General features: G+C 39.5%; 1 protein-coding gene and 1 non-coding gene across 2 annotated transcripts in view; one reads left to right on the top strand and one right to left on the bottom strand.

The window, feature by feature from the left end:
* TMEM132D (transmembrane protein 132D) overlaps positions 1-13,090 on the top strand; it is an 896,922-nt gene that overhangs the window by 528,341 nt on the left and 355,491 nt on the right. The gene's annotated exons all lie outside the window — the stretch shown is intronic.
* Positions 4,030-4,102, bottom strand: TRNAD-AUC (transfer RNA aspartic acid (anticodon AUC)). The gene has a single exon. It is a non-coding gene; the product is annotated as a tRNA-Asp (tRNA).

Below are 13,090 nucleotides of genomic sequence, written 5' to 3' on the forward strand. Positions count from 1 at the left end.
CAAACTTCCCCAACAAGAGCTAAAGTGTGTTCCAGGAGCCCCTGGCGGGACGGTGTTTCCTGAATTTCTGAATTCCTAATCAGCAGAGGCTGCAGCCACTCCCTGGTGGTCCTTCTCTGTGGGTTTCTAATCCCACTCTGGAGCTGGTTTCTCCAGCTCTTGATTAATTAATCACATTAATCTGACAATGATTTTTTAAAGTCATTCCATCTAGTAGCCCCCCTTTCTGTGTATCACGATGAGGGGGCTTTCTGTGAATGGCAGCTGAACCCCTACTGACAGACCCAGCTCATCTAATTCAGCACCCAGTAGAGTTTAGGGCGCAATTCCCAAACACTTGGCCAGACCAACCTAAGAGATTTCCAATGAGTAATGATGAGCTGTTGAATACAATTAAGTGGCAAAATTCACATTTCTTCAGCTGCTCTCAAGGAGGCTTATTTCCCAAGGAGAACCTCTAGCCATGGCTGATGGCATTTTCTCCATCCCCTCCCCCTCAGTAGTGAGAGGAATTCATCATTCTCGAGGGCCTTTGTAAGAATTGAGGACCAGGTGATGAAAGGTAATAGCTTTTCCCTTGAGAAAATGTCCAAGACATGTATTTCCATTAAAAAGCATAATGCCTCCTGAAGCCAAATATTGTTTTCTGTTTTGTTTTGGGTTGTCTTTGGCTGTTTGATGTCAGCCTTCATGAATATGGAAAATTGAGAACTGGCCATGGCTAATCCATTTCTCTACCAAGGAAAACTAGATTTTGTCCTAGGGCCAAAAAAATAAATAAAAATCAAAGTTTCTATTTGAACCCTCTCTATCTTATATAAGCAATGGAATCCCTCATCCCAGTAATAACACATGTTAAGAATTCTTGAACATGGATCACATTAACCACAAAGTTGCAAAATAGAAAAATGCAAATTTGAAGACTTCACCTCTTTGGTCTTCATCATTCAAATTTCACACTTGGGCCCTGAAGGGTTTTTGTGTTTTTTTTTTTTTCCTTTTTGTTTTTGTTTTAAAGGAAAAGTGTTTTGATGTTCTATAACAAGATGTTGTTGTGTTGTGACATAGTTGTAAAGTACACCTGGATGCTGAACTATCCAATTTAAAACTGATTTTTAAATTCACTTAAAAGAAACCAATCTCTTGTCCCCAATTCTGTCACATCTGACCTGCCGTATTCTTGGTTTTCTCCTCTTTGTGTTTCTGTGTTTTTTGTCCCTCTATTCACTCTTCCCTTCATGGATTTTGTGTTTTTGTTTATCAGGTAATTGAAAACATTTACTATTGTATATACATCTTTATAGAAGCTTCAATGACCCATCTACAAATTTCCATTAATTGTAGAGAGGATTGAAAACACAGCAATAAGAGCAGAGACAGGATGTGAAAAGATGATTGAGATCAGCTCAGTGGGACTTAATACCTGGAAAATCTGTTAATACAGCAATTAAAGTGAAAATCCCCCTTGAAGTAAACTCGAAGTCTTAATACCTCTTGCATTGCGGCATCCTCAGATCCACTGTTTTATTTTCCCCCTGTAGGAAATTCACAAGGTTCACTTTCTCCCAGAAATGCTATTTTTCTAAGTGCTTTTTAATTTTATCAGTATTCTTAAAAAAAACTGGGGTGCATAGGGAGTCAAAATGACTGGGATCAAATGAAAAGCAGAGGAGGCTTCCTTAATGGTAGGCTTTATATTCCTCTGTTTGTGTATCTGCTGACTGTGCTGTGTCTTCGTTGCTGCACAGGGTTTTTCTCTAGTTGTGGCGAGCAAGAACTACTCCCGTCTAGTTGCAGGGCTCCAGCTTCTCACTGTCGTGGCTTCCCCTGTTGCGGAGCACGGGCTCTAGGCATGCGGGTTTTACTAGCTGTGGCTCACGAGCTCAGTAGTTGTGGTGATGGGCTTAGCTGCTCTTCAGCACATGGGATCTTCCCAGATCAGGGATTGAACCCACGTCTCCTGCATTGGCAGGCAGATTCTTTACCACTGAGCCAACCAGGGAAGCCCTAGGCTTTATTTTCTGACCAAGAGAAGAAATGATGGAGTGTTATCCCTCTGCCAAACCTGGCAAGTATACCCCCTAGGTCATCCGCCTCCCTATCTCCTACCATCCACACACACATTATTGTTTTCACCCTAAGTGAGATTCAAATCTCAGAGATGATAAACATTTCAGCAGAAGCACTGATGATGCAAAGCTCGCTTGGTATGTGTGCTTCATATATGAGGTCTTACTTATGCCTTACAAACATCCTTTGAGGTTTTTGTCATCACCCTCGTGGCACGCGAGCAGTAAAACTTCAGCAAGAGGAAAGTGACTTTGCCAAGGTCATGTATCTCTTAAGAGGTTATAGGTCTCTAAACGAGACCACACATTCTGCTTGTGAAAGAGCGTCAGATGAATGAAAATGTCATGTGCATTGCAGCCGCACTGCACCCGTGGCTCCTCCCACTTCTGCCAGACTGTGTGGCTTGAGGCAAATTACCCAACCTCTCTGTGCCTCAGTGTCCCCATTTGAATAATGGTGATGATATTCACATACTGCTTCCCTCACATGATTGTTGGATTTAAATTTAGGTAATATATTGAGACTTCCCTAGCGGTCCAGTGGTTAGGACTCTGAGCTTCCACTGCAGGGGTTGCAGGTTCAGTCCCTGGTGGGGAAACTGAGATCCCACATGCTTGCAGAGTGTGGCAAAAAAAAAAAAAAAAAAAAAGCAACTATACGCCAATAAAAATTAAATAAATGTAATTAATATATGTAAAGAGCTTAGAAGAGGACTTGGTTCACAGTAAGCACTATTTGTTAGCTGCTGCTATTATCATTATTATTATTTAGAAATTTCATGCTCAGCAAGTGGTTCTTCCAATATTTTAACAATTTGAGACAGGATTGGAGAGGGAGTGTGTTGAGCTTCTCTTAAGATGAGAGACATTTAAACATTAATGTGGCAACGGCTACTCACTGCCTTCCCCATCCTCCTTCTGCCTTCTTTCGTATTTACAGAATCCTGACTCTCTGCAGAGGAACGACTGTCTCAGCTATAAGACTACATTTCTGAGCCTCCTCTGGTCTTAGGTGGGGTCTTATGAAAGGGATTCCAAACAATCTCTGGAAAGGTTTTCCTTTTCTGCTCGAGGAGCTTTCTTTCTCCTTGTTGTTTTCTCCTTCATAATCTCCCTTCCTGAATTGCTGACTGAAGGAAGGATGTGGTGCAGCCATCTTGTGATAATGAGGCAGTTATAAGAGGAAGGCCATGCACTAGGTCATGAAGATGCAAGATGTTATGCAAACCTGAAGTGCCTACTTCTGGACTCGTGGCTGTTTGAGAAAAAGGAATCACTTCTATGGTTTCACTTTCAAGCTCCTGAGCACAATTTCTAGCCAATACTAACAGTGGCCTTCAGTGGACCTAGATAGAGAGATGGGTGTCTCTCAGCTGCCAGTTTTCTGGGCTCCTGAAAATGTGTGCACCAAACAGCCACATCCCATTCTTCTTCAAATGTACACCAATTGTCATGCTCTCCTCCCAATGATCTCATGCTGGAACATGAGCTCTTCACATGTTATGGCAAGGCTTCACATGTCATCTCAGTCCTGCCTTGCCTGTGCAGGCCTGAGGAATGTGCTAAACTTTCCAAATACTAGTCTCTGAGTGTAGATAGAGACAATCAAAGCTGCTTCACTGGGTTGTTCTAAACCACACACGATAAAGCTGGAAATGATCACAGTTGGTTCCTGTTCTTGAAACATGTTCGGTGAATGGCAACTATGAATACCATATCCTGCCCACCTCACATCAGTATCAGAAACTCACTTCTATTTAACTATATAAACAGGAACAAAGTTCTACTTCAAAAAGAAGGACGTGATTAAGCTATGTCAGGATATGTGTGTGTAGTCAATTTTACTTTTCTTAAATATGTGTTTATTTGACTACACAGATCTTATTAATAGTTGTGGCACTCAGAATCTGCTGTCTTCGTTGCAGCATGCAAACTCTTAGTTGTGGCATGTGGGATCTAGTTCCCTGACCAGGGATCGAACCTGGGCCCCCCGCATTGATAGTGTGGAGTCCTAGCCACTGGACCACCAGGGAAGTCTCATGGTCACTTTTTCTTGACCACCATGTTTGTTTAGTCATCTGGATGTTGTTGTGTTTCCAGAGTGTTTTTCAAAAGAGATTAATGTTTTTATTGCACTGTAGTTGATTTAAAATGTTAAATGAGTTTCTTGTGTACAGCATGGTGATTTAGCTTAGTTTTTTGTTTTTTTTTTGCAGATTAGATAAAATTGAAAGTTTTTTATAAGATATTTGATATAATTCCTTGTGCTCTACCATATCCTTTTGTTGCTTATCTATTTTATACATAGTAGTTTTTATCTGTTAATTCCATACCCCTAATTTGTCCCTCCCCACTTTCTTCTCCCCTTTGGTAACCAGAAGTTTGTCTTCTATATCTGTAAGTCTGTTTCTGTTTTGTGTATATATATTCATTTGTATTATTTTTTTAGAGTCCACATACAAATGATATATGGTATTTGTCTTTGTATGACTTATTTCACTAAGCATAATATTCTCTAGGTCCATCCATGTTGTGCAAATGGTATTACTTCATTCTTTTTATGACTGAGTAATGTTATATCATGTATATATCACGTCTTCTTAATCCAGTTGTCTGTTTTGGGGCACTTGGGTTGCTTCTGTATCTTGGCTATTGTAAATAGAGCTGCTATGAAGGTTGGGACATATGTATGTTAATCTTATAATGTCAATTAGTATAAAACAAACTGCAATATAAAAACTTCCATTATAATGAAACAAATGTAGGAATTTAAAAACAAACCTACAATAGAAGCATATGGCAAACAGGAAGCCTCCTGCCTTGCTGGTAGAAATGGAAGAAGGTGCAGCAACTTTGGAAAACTTTGTCTTACAATGCTCAACATAGCTTTACCACATGACCTGGCAATTTCAATACTAGATATGTATGCAAAAGAAATGAAATTTTATGTCCACACAAAGACTTGCACACGAGTGATTTCAGCACCATTATTAACAATGATAAAAAATTGGAAGCAGCACAAATGTCCATCAGCTTATGAATGGGTAAGCCCAATGTGTGATATTCATGCAAAGAAACGGTAAGCAATAAAAAGAAATGGTCTACTTCCATGTCCTGGCTATTATAAACAGTGCTGCAATGAACATTGGGGTACACGTGTCTCTTTCCCTTCTGGTTTCCTCAGTGTGTATGCCCAGCAGTGGGATTGCTGGATCATAAGGCAGTTCTATTTCCAGTTTTTTAAGGAATCTCCACACTGTTCTCCATAGTGGCTGTACTAGTTTGCATTCCCACCAACAGTGTAAGAGGGTTCCCTTTTCTCCACACCCTCTCCAGCATTTATTACTTGTAGACTTTTGGATTGCAGCCATTCTGACTGGTGTGAAATGGTACCTCATAGTCGTTTTGATTTGCATTTCTCTAGATGTCCATCAGCAGATGAATGGATAAGAAAGCTATGGTACATATACACAATGGAGTATTACTCAGCCATTAAAAAGAATACATTTGAATCAGTTCTAATGAGGTGGATAAAACTGGAGCCTATTATACAGAGTGAAGTAAGCCAGAAAGAAAAACACCAATACAGTATACTAATGCATATATATGGAATTTAGAAAGATGGTAACAATAACCCTGTGTAGGAGACAGCAAAAGAGACACTGATGTATAGAACAGTCTTATGGACTCTGTGGGAGAGGGAGAGGGTGGGAAGATTTGGGAGCATGGCATTGAAACATGTAAAATATCATGTATGAAACGAGTTGCCAGTCCAGGTTTGATGCACGATACTGGATGCTTGGGGCTAGTGCACTGGGACGACCCAGAGGGAGGGTATGGGGAGGGAGGAGGGAGGAGGGTTCAGGATGGGGAACACATGTATACCTGTGGCAGATTCATTTTGATATTTGGCAAAACTAATACAATTATGTAAAGTTTAAAAATAAAATAAAATTAAAAAAAAAAAAAGAAAAGAAATGGTCTGTTAATAAAGATAGCAACATGGGCTGAACCTCAAAACCATTATTCTAAGTGAAAGCAGCAGACGCAAGACCACATATTGCATGATTCCATTTACATGAAAAATGTCCAGAGAAGGCAAACTGTTACAGAGACAGAAGGTAGATTAGTGGTTGCTAGGGGCTTAGGATAGAAATGGAGATTAACTGTAAATAAGCATGAGGGATCTTGCTAGGATGGTGGAAATACCCTCAAAATGGTCTAGATGATCACACAATTTGGGAAATGTAATTACAGTGATTGAAATATACACCAGCAATGGTTGTATTAAATAGTATTTAAAATGTACTTCAATACATATGTTTTAAAACCCCAAAGCTGTTTCATGGTGAAGAATTCTTTGTGTATTTTAAGAGTCAATGGAAAATAGGAAGAATTCTGAAGGCTAGCGTATTATCAAATAAGAGGTAGACATGCCTTGGCTAAGATAAAATTAGGGTGAGGAAAGGGAAGGGTGATGGGATACAAGAAACTGTGAATGTTGTATTAGAGAGTCAGCCCCGATATTGAACACCTACATTGTTGGTGTGATGTTGAGAGAAAACTACATTATTGGGAAACTTCATGGTAAAAAGAGTGGAAATCCTATTAAGAAAGTTTTGTCATAGACTCACCTTGAACACAAATGAAAGCACTTACACGTAACTTTTTGGGAAGTAAGTCATCCGTGTACAGAAATGCTTCTAAATTTCTTGATTATCATCATCCAAGTGTCATTAGTATCAAACAGATGTAATACTCATAGAAAATAATACATCTTTGTAAAGTTTTTTTTGAAGGTTGTAAAATTGTTATGTAATTTTCTAAAAATGTCAAGTATTTCATCAGCCAAAGCTGCCCAGGAGACTCACCCATGAGGCTATTATAAATCGAAGGAATTTCACACTTATGATCTGTTTGGCTTTAATGAATTGGATTTCGTGCCCTAAATGGCTGTGATTGTAAAAATATGTTTTAAAAATTAGGATGTAGTGGGCTTTCCTTATCAAAATTTGTGACATCTTTCTATTTCAAGTCAACAGATTACAAGTTAATATTTATGTGTGGAGACTTTCTGAAGGTATCTGGTATTAGGTTTTTCGACTAATGGACACCGTGATTTCTGTTTCCCATCACAGAACACCTGTCTTTTTTTTTTTCCTTTTGTATCTTTTTTTGTTTTTCCTGACCATACCACAGCATGTGGGGATCTTAGTTCCCTGACCAGGGATCAAACCCATGCCCCCTGCAGTAGAAGCACAGAGTCTTGACCACTGAACCACCCAGAACACCTGTCTTAAACATCATCTATAACTAGATTGTCAAATTCAGACTCTGCTTCAACAGTCCCCACCTCCACTGGTGAAAGGAAGACTTTGGTAATTAATCATGATGTTTTTCCATTAAGCCCTGACCTAGCTTCAGACTGCCACTACCAATCACCCAAGTTTGCTCTTGAGATGCAATCTATTTGCTAGCCCAACTCTGGAAGAATCAGGCCCCCTAATGAGAATGTCACCAAAATGTCATGAAAGAGAGTGTGCTTTCTGTGACAAGACAGGACAGGGACACTGACTGTTACCAGTGCAAAGACTTGCAACGCACTCAGTCATGTAAGTCAGTCCACTGTGGCTTATTTCCATTGTTTTGTTGTTGTTGTTCAGTTGCTCAGTTGTGTTCGACTCTTTGTGACCCCACAGACTGCAGCAGGCCAGGCTTCCTTGTCCTTCACGATCTCCCAGAGTTTGCTCACACTCATGTCCATTGAGTTGATGATGTAATCCAGCCATCTCATCCTCTGTCGCATATCCTTCAGTTCAGTTCAGTTCAGTTCAGTCGCTCAGTCGTGTCTGACTCTTTGCGACCCCATGAATCACAGCACACCAGGCCTCCCTGTCCATCACCAACTCCCGGAGTTCACTCAGACTCATGTCCATCGAGTCGGGGATGCCATCCAGCCATGTCATCCTCTGTCGTCCCCTTCTCCTCCTGCCCCCAATCCCTCCCAGCATCAGGGTCTTTTCCAATGAGTCAACCCTTCACATGAGGTGGCCAAAGTATTGGAGTTTCAGCTTCAGCATCAGTCCTTCCAATGAACACCCAGGACTGATCTCCTTTCGAATGGACTGGTTGGATTTCCTCGCAGTCCAAGGGACTCTCAAGAGTCTTCTCCAACACCATAGTTCAAAAGCATCAATTCTTTGGTGCTCAGCTTTCTTCACAGTCCAACTCTCACATCCATACATGACCACAGGAAAAACCATAGCCTTGACTAGACAGACCTTTGTTGGCAAAGTAATGTCTCTGCTTTTCAATGTGCTATCTAGGTTGGTCATAACTTTCCTTCCAAGGAGTAAGGGTCTTTTAATTTCATGGCTGCAGTCACCATCTGCAGTGATTTTGGAGCCCAAAAAAATAAAGTCTGACACTGTTTCCACTGTTTCCCCATCTATTTCCCATGAAGTGATGGGACCAGATGCCATGATCTTCGTTTTCTGAATGTTGAGCTTTAAGCCAATTTTTTCACTCTGCTCTTTCACCTTCATCAAGAGACTCTTTAGTTCTTCTTCACTTTCTGCCATAAGGGTGGTGTCATCTGCATATCTGAGGTTATTGATATTTCTCCTGGCAATCTTGATTCCAGCTTGTGTTTCTTCCAGCCCAGCATTTCTCATGATGTACTCTGCATATAAGTTAAATAAACAGGGTGACAATATACAGCCTTGACGTACTCCTTTTCCTATTTGGAACCAGTCTGTTGTTCCATGTCCAGTTCTAACTGTTGCTTCCTGACCTGCATACAGATTTCTCAAGAGGCAGGTCAGGTGGTCTGGTATCCCTATCTCTTTCAGAATTTTCCACAGTTTATTGTGATCCACACAGTCAAAGGCTTTGGCATAGTCAATAAAGCAGAAATAGATGTTTTTCTGGAACTCTCTTGCTTTTTCCATGATCCAGCAGATGTTGGCAATTTGGCCTCTGTTTCCTCTGCCTTTTCTAAAACCAGCTTGAACATCTGAAAATTCATGGTTCACATATTGTGGAAGCCTGGCTTGGAGAATTTTGAGCATTACTTTACTAGCGTGTGAGATGAGTGCAGTTGTGCAGTAGTTTGAGCATTCTTTGTCATTGCCTTTCTTTGGGATTGGAATGAAAACTGACCTTTTCCAGTCCTGTGCCCCCTACTGAGTTTTCCAAATTTACTGGCATATTGAGTGCAGCACTTTCACAGCATCATCTTTCAGGATTTGAAATATCTCAACTGGAATGCCATAATCTGCAGAACGCTTTTTCATGTTTCCTTGCAGGAGAGGTAAAACAAAGAAAGGAAACTATCAAATAATATGGTTTCAGTTAAAATGTCAGCTGTGCTAAGTCACTTTAGTCATGTCTGACTCTTCGTGACCCCATTGACTATAGCCGACCAGACTCTTCTGTCCATGGGATTTTCCAGGCAAGAATACTAGAACGGGTTGCCATTTCCTTCTCCAGGGGACCTTCCTGACCCAGGGATCAAACCCACATCTCCTGCATTGGCAGGTGGATTCTTTACCACTGAGCCACCAGGGAAGCCTGAAATGTCAGCTATACTATCTAAATGAATGTTTGTATATATGCATAGTTTTTCATAAAAGATTAACATATTTTGGCTTAAAGGTATATATTCTGTGTATTCTTCTTCTTCCACATCAGTATATACCGAATTACTTCTTTCTTTAAAAAAAAAAAAACTGCATGATAATCAAAAGGAAAGTTTTACTATAATTGATTCAGCCATTCACCTACCGACAGGTAAGTCTCTTCCCAATATTTTGTCAGTGTGAATAATTATGCACACATCCTTATGTACTGGTGATTTTACTACTGAAGATAAAATCCCAATTGAGATTTATGGGTCAAAGAATATTTAATTCTTTAGGATAATAAGCAAGGCCAAATTATTTTTCAGAACGCCAAAGCAATTCATTTGTCTGACAACGTTTTGTGAAAGTTCTTATTTAGCAACAAGCTCCCTGGACTTAGATGTTAGCTCATTTTTTCCTAATCTGATGAGGAACTGTGTAATCTTTGTGGTTCTATTTTGTCTTGACTGCTCATAAGGAAGAGTGTTTTCCAGATGTTTCCTGGCCTCTGGCAGCTTCTCTTTGGGGATGTGCCTGTTGATGCCCTATGCTAAGGTTTTGGGTTTGTTTTTTTTTTTTTTCTCCAGGATACTTTAAATTTTATTTTATTTTTAAACTTTACATAATTGTATTAGTTTTGCCAAATATCAAAATGAATCCGCCACAGGTATACATGTGTTCCCCATCCTGAACCCTCCTCCCTCCTCCCTCCCCATACCATCCCTCTGGGTCGTCCCAGTGCACCAGCCCCAAGCATCCAGTATCGTGCATCGAACCTGGACTGGCAGCTCGTTTCATACATGATATTTTACATGTTTCAATGCCATGCTCCCAAATCTTCCCACCCTCTCCCTCTCCCATAGAGTCCATAAGACTATTCTATACATCAGTGTCTCTTTTGCTGTCTCCTACACAGAGTTATTGTTACCATCTTTCTAAATTCCATATATATGTGTTAGTATACTGTATTGGTGTTTTTCTTTCTGGCTTACTTCACTCTGTATAATAGGCTCCAGTTTCATCCACCTCATTAGAACTGATTCAAATGTATTCTTTTTAATGGCTGAGTAATACTCCATTGTGTATATGTACCATAGCTTTCTTATCCATTCATCTGCTGATGGACATCTAGGTTGCTTCCATGTCCTGGCTATTATAAACAGTGCTGCGATGAACATTGGGGTACACATGTCTCTTTCCCTTCTGGTTTCCTCAGTGTGTATGCCCAGCAGTGGGATTGCTGGATCATAAGGCGGTTCTATTTCCAGTTTTTTAAGGAATCTCCACACTGTTCTCCATAGTGGCTGTACTAGTTTGCATTCCCACCAACAGTGTAAGAGGGTTCCCTTTTCTCCACACCCTCTCCAGCATTTATTACTTGCAGACTTTTGGATTGCAGCCATTCTGACTGGTGTGAAATGGTACCTCATAGTGGTTTTGATTTGTATTTCTCTGATAATGAGTGATGTTGAGCATCCTTTCATGTGTTTGTTAGCCATCTGTATGTCTTCTTTGGAGAAATGTCTATTTAGTTCTTTGGCCCACTTTTTGATTGGGTCATTTATTTTTCTGGAGTTGAGCTGTAGGAGTTGCTTGTATATTTTTGAGATTAGTTGTTTGTCAGTTGCTTCATTTGCTATTATCTTCTCCCATTCTGAAGGCTGTCTTTTCACCTTGCTAATAGTTTCCTTTGATGTGCAGAAGCTTTTAAGGTTAATTAGGTCCCATTTGTTTATTTTTGCTTTTATTTCCACTATTCTGGGAGGTGGGTCATAGAGGATCCTGCTGTGATGTATGTCAGAGAGTGTTTTGCCTATGTTCTCCTCTAGGAGTTTCATAGTTTCTGGTCTTATGTTTAGATCTTTAATCCATTTTGAGTTTATTTTTGTGTATGGTGTTAGAAAGTGTTCTAGTTTCATTCTTTTACAAGTGGTTGACCAGACTTCCCAGCACCACTTGTTAAAGAGATTGTCTTTAATCCATTGTATAGTCTTGCCTCCTTTGTCAAAGATAAGGTGTCCATATGTGCATGGATTTATCTCTGGGCTTTCTATTTTGTTCCATTGATCTATATTTCTGTCTTTGTGCCAGTACCATACTGTCTTGATGACTGTGGCTTTGTAGTAGAGCCTGAAGTCAGGTAGGTTGATTCCTCCAGTTCCATTCTTCTTTCTCAAGATCGCTTTGGCTATTCGAGGTTTTTTGTATTTCCATACAAATTGTGAAATTATTTGTTCTAGCTCTGTGAAGAATACTGTTGGTAGCTTGATAGGGATTGCATTGAATCTATAAATTGCTTTGGGTAGTATACTCATTTTCACTATATTGATTCTTCCGATCCATGAACATGGTATACTTCTCCATCTATTAGTGTCCTCTTTGATTTCTTTCACCAGTGTTTTATAGTTTTCTATATATAGGTCTTTAGTTTCTTTAGGTAGATATATTCCTAAGTATTTATTCTTTCCATTGCAATGGTGAATGGAATTGTTTCCTTAATTTCTCTTTCTGTTTTCTCATTATTAGTGTATAGGACTGCAAGGGATTTCTGGGTGTTGATTTTATATCCTGCAGCTTTACTATAGTCATTGATTAGTTCTAGTAATTTTCTGGTGGAGTCTTTAGGCTTTTATATGTAGAGGATCATGTCATCTGCAAATAGTGAGAGGTTTACTTCTTCTTTTCCAATTTGGATTCCTTTTATTTCTTTTTCTGTTCTGATTGCTGTGGCCAAAACTTCCAAAACTATGTTGAATAGTAATGGTGAAAGTGGGCACCCTTGTCTTGTTCCTGACTTTAGAGGAAATGCTTTCAATTTTTCACCATTGAGGATAATGTTTGCTGTGGGTTTGTCATATATAGCTTTTATTATGTTGAGGTATGTTCCTTCTATTCCTGCTTTCTGGAGAGTTTTTTATCATAAATGGATGTTGAATTTTGTCAAAGGCTTTCTCTTCATCTATTGAGATAATCATATGGTTTTTATTTTTCAATTTGTTAATGTGTTGTATTACATTGATTGATTTGCGGATATTGAAGAATCCTTGCATCCCTGGCATAAAGCCCACTTGGTCATGGTGTATGATCTTTTTAATGTGTTGTTGGATTCTGATTGCTAGAATTTATTAAGGATTTTTGCATCTATGTTCATCAGTGATATTGGCCTGTAGTTTTCTTTTTTTGTGGGATCTTTGTCAGGTTTTGGTATTAGGGTGATGGTGGCCTCATAAAATGAGTTTGGAAGTTTACCTTCCTCTGCAATTTTCTGGTTTTGAGTTTTTTTAATTAATTTATTTTTTATTGAAGGATATTTATAAAATTTTGTTGTTTTCTGTCAAACCTTAAAATGAATCAGCCATAGGAACACATATATCCCCTCCCTTTTGAACCTGCCTCCCA

Source organism: Bubalus kerabau, chromosome 16, assembly GCF_029407905.1.
Source record: "Bubalus kerabau isolate K-KA32 ecotype Philippines breed swamp buffalo chromosome 16, PCC_UOA_SB_1v2, whole genome shotgun sequence".
NCBI lineage: Eukaryota > Metazoa > Chordata > Mammalia > Artiodactyla > Bovidae > Bubalus > Bubalus kerabau.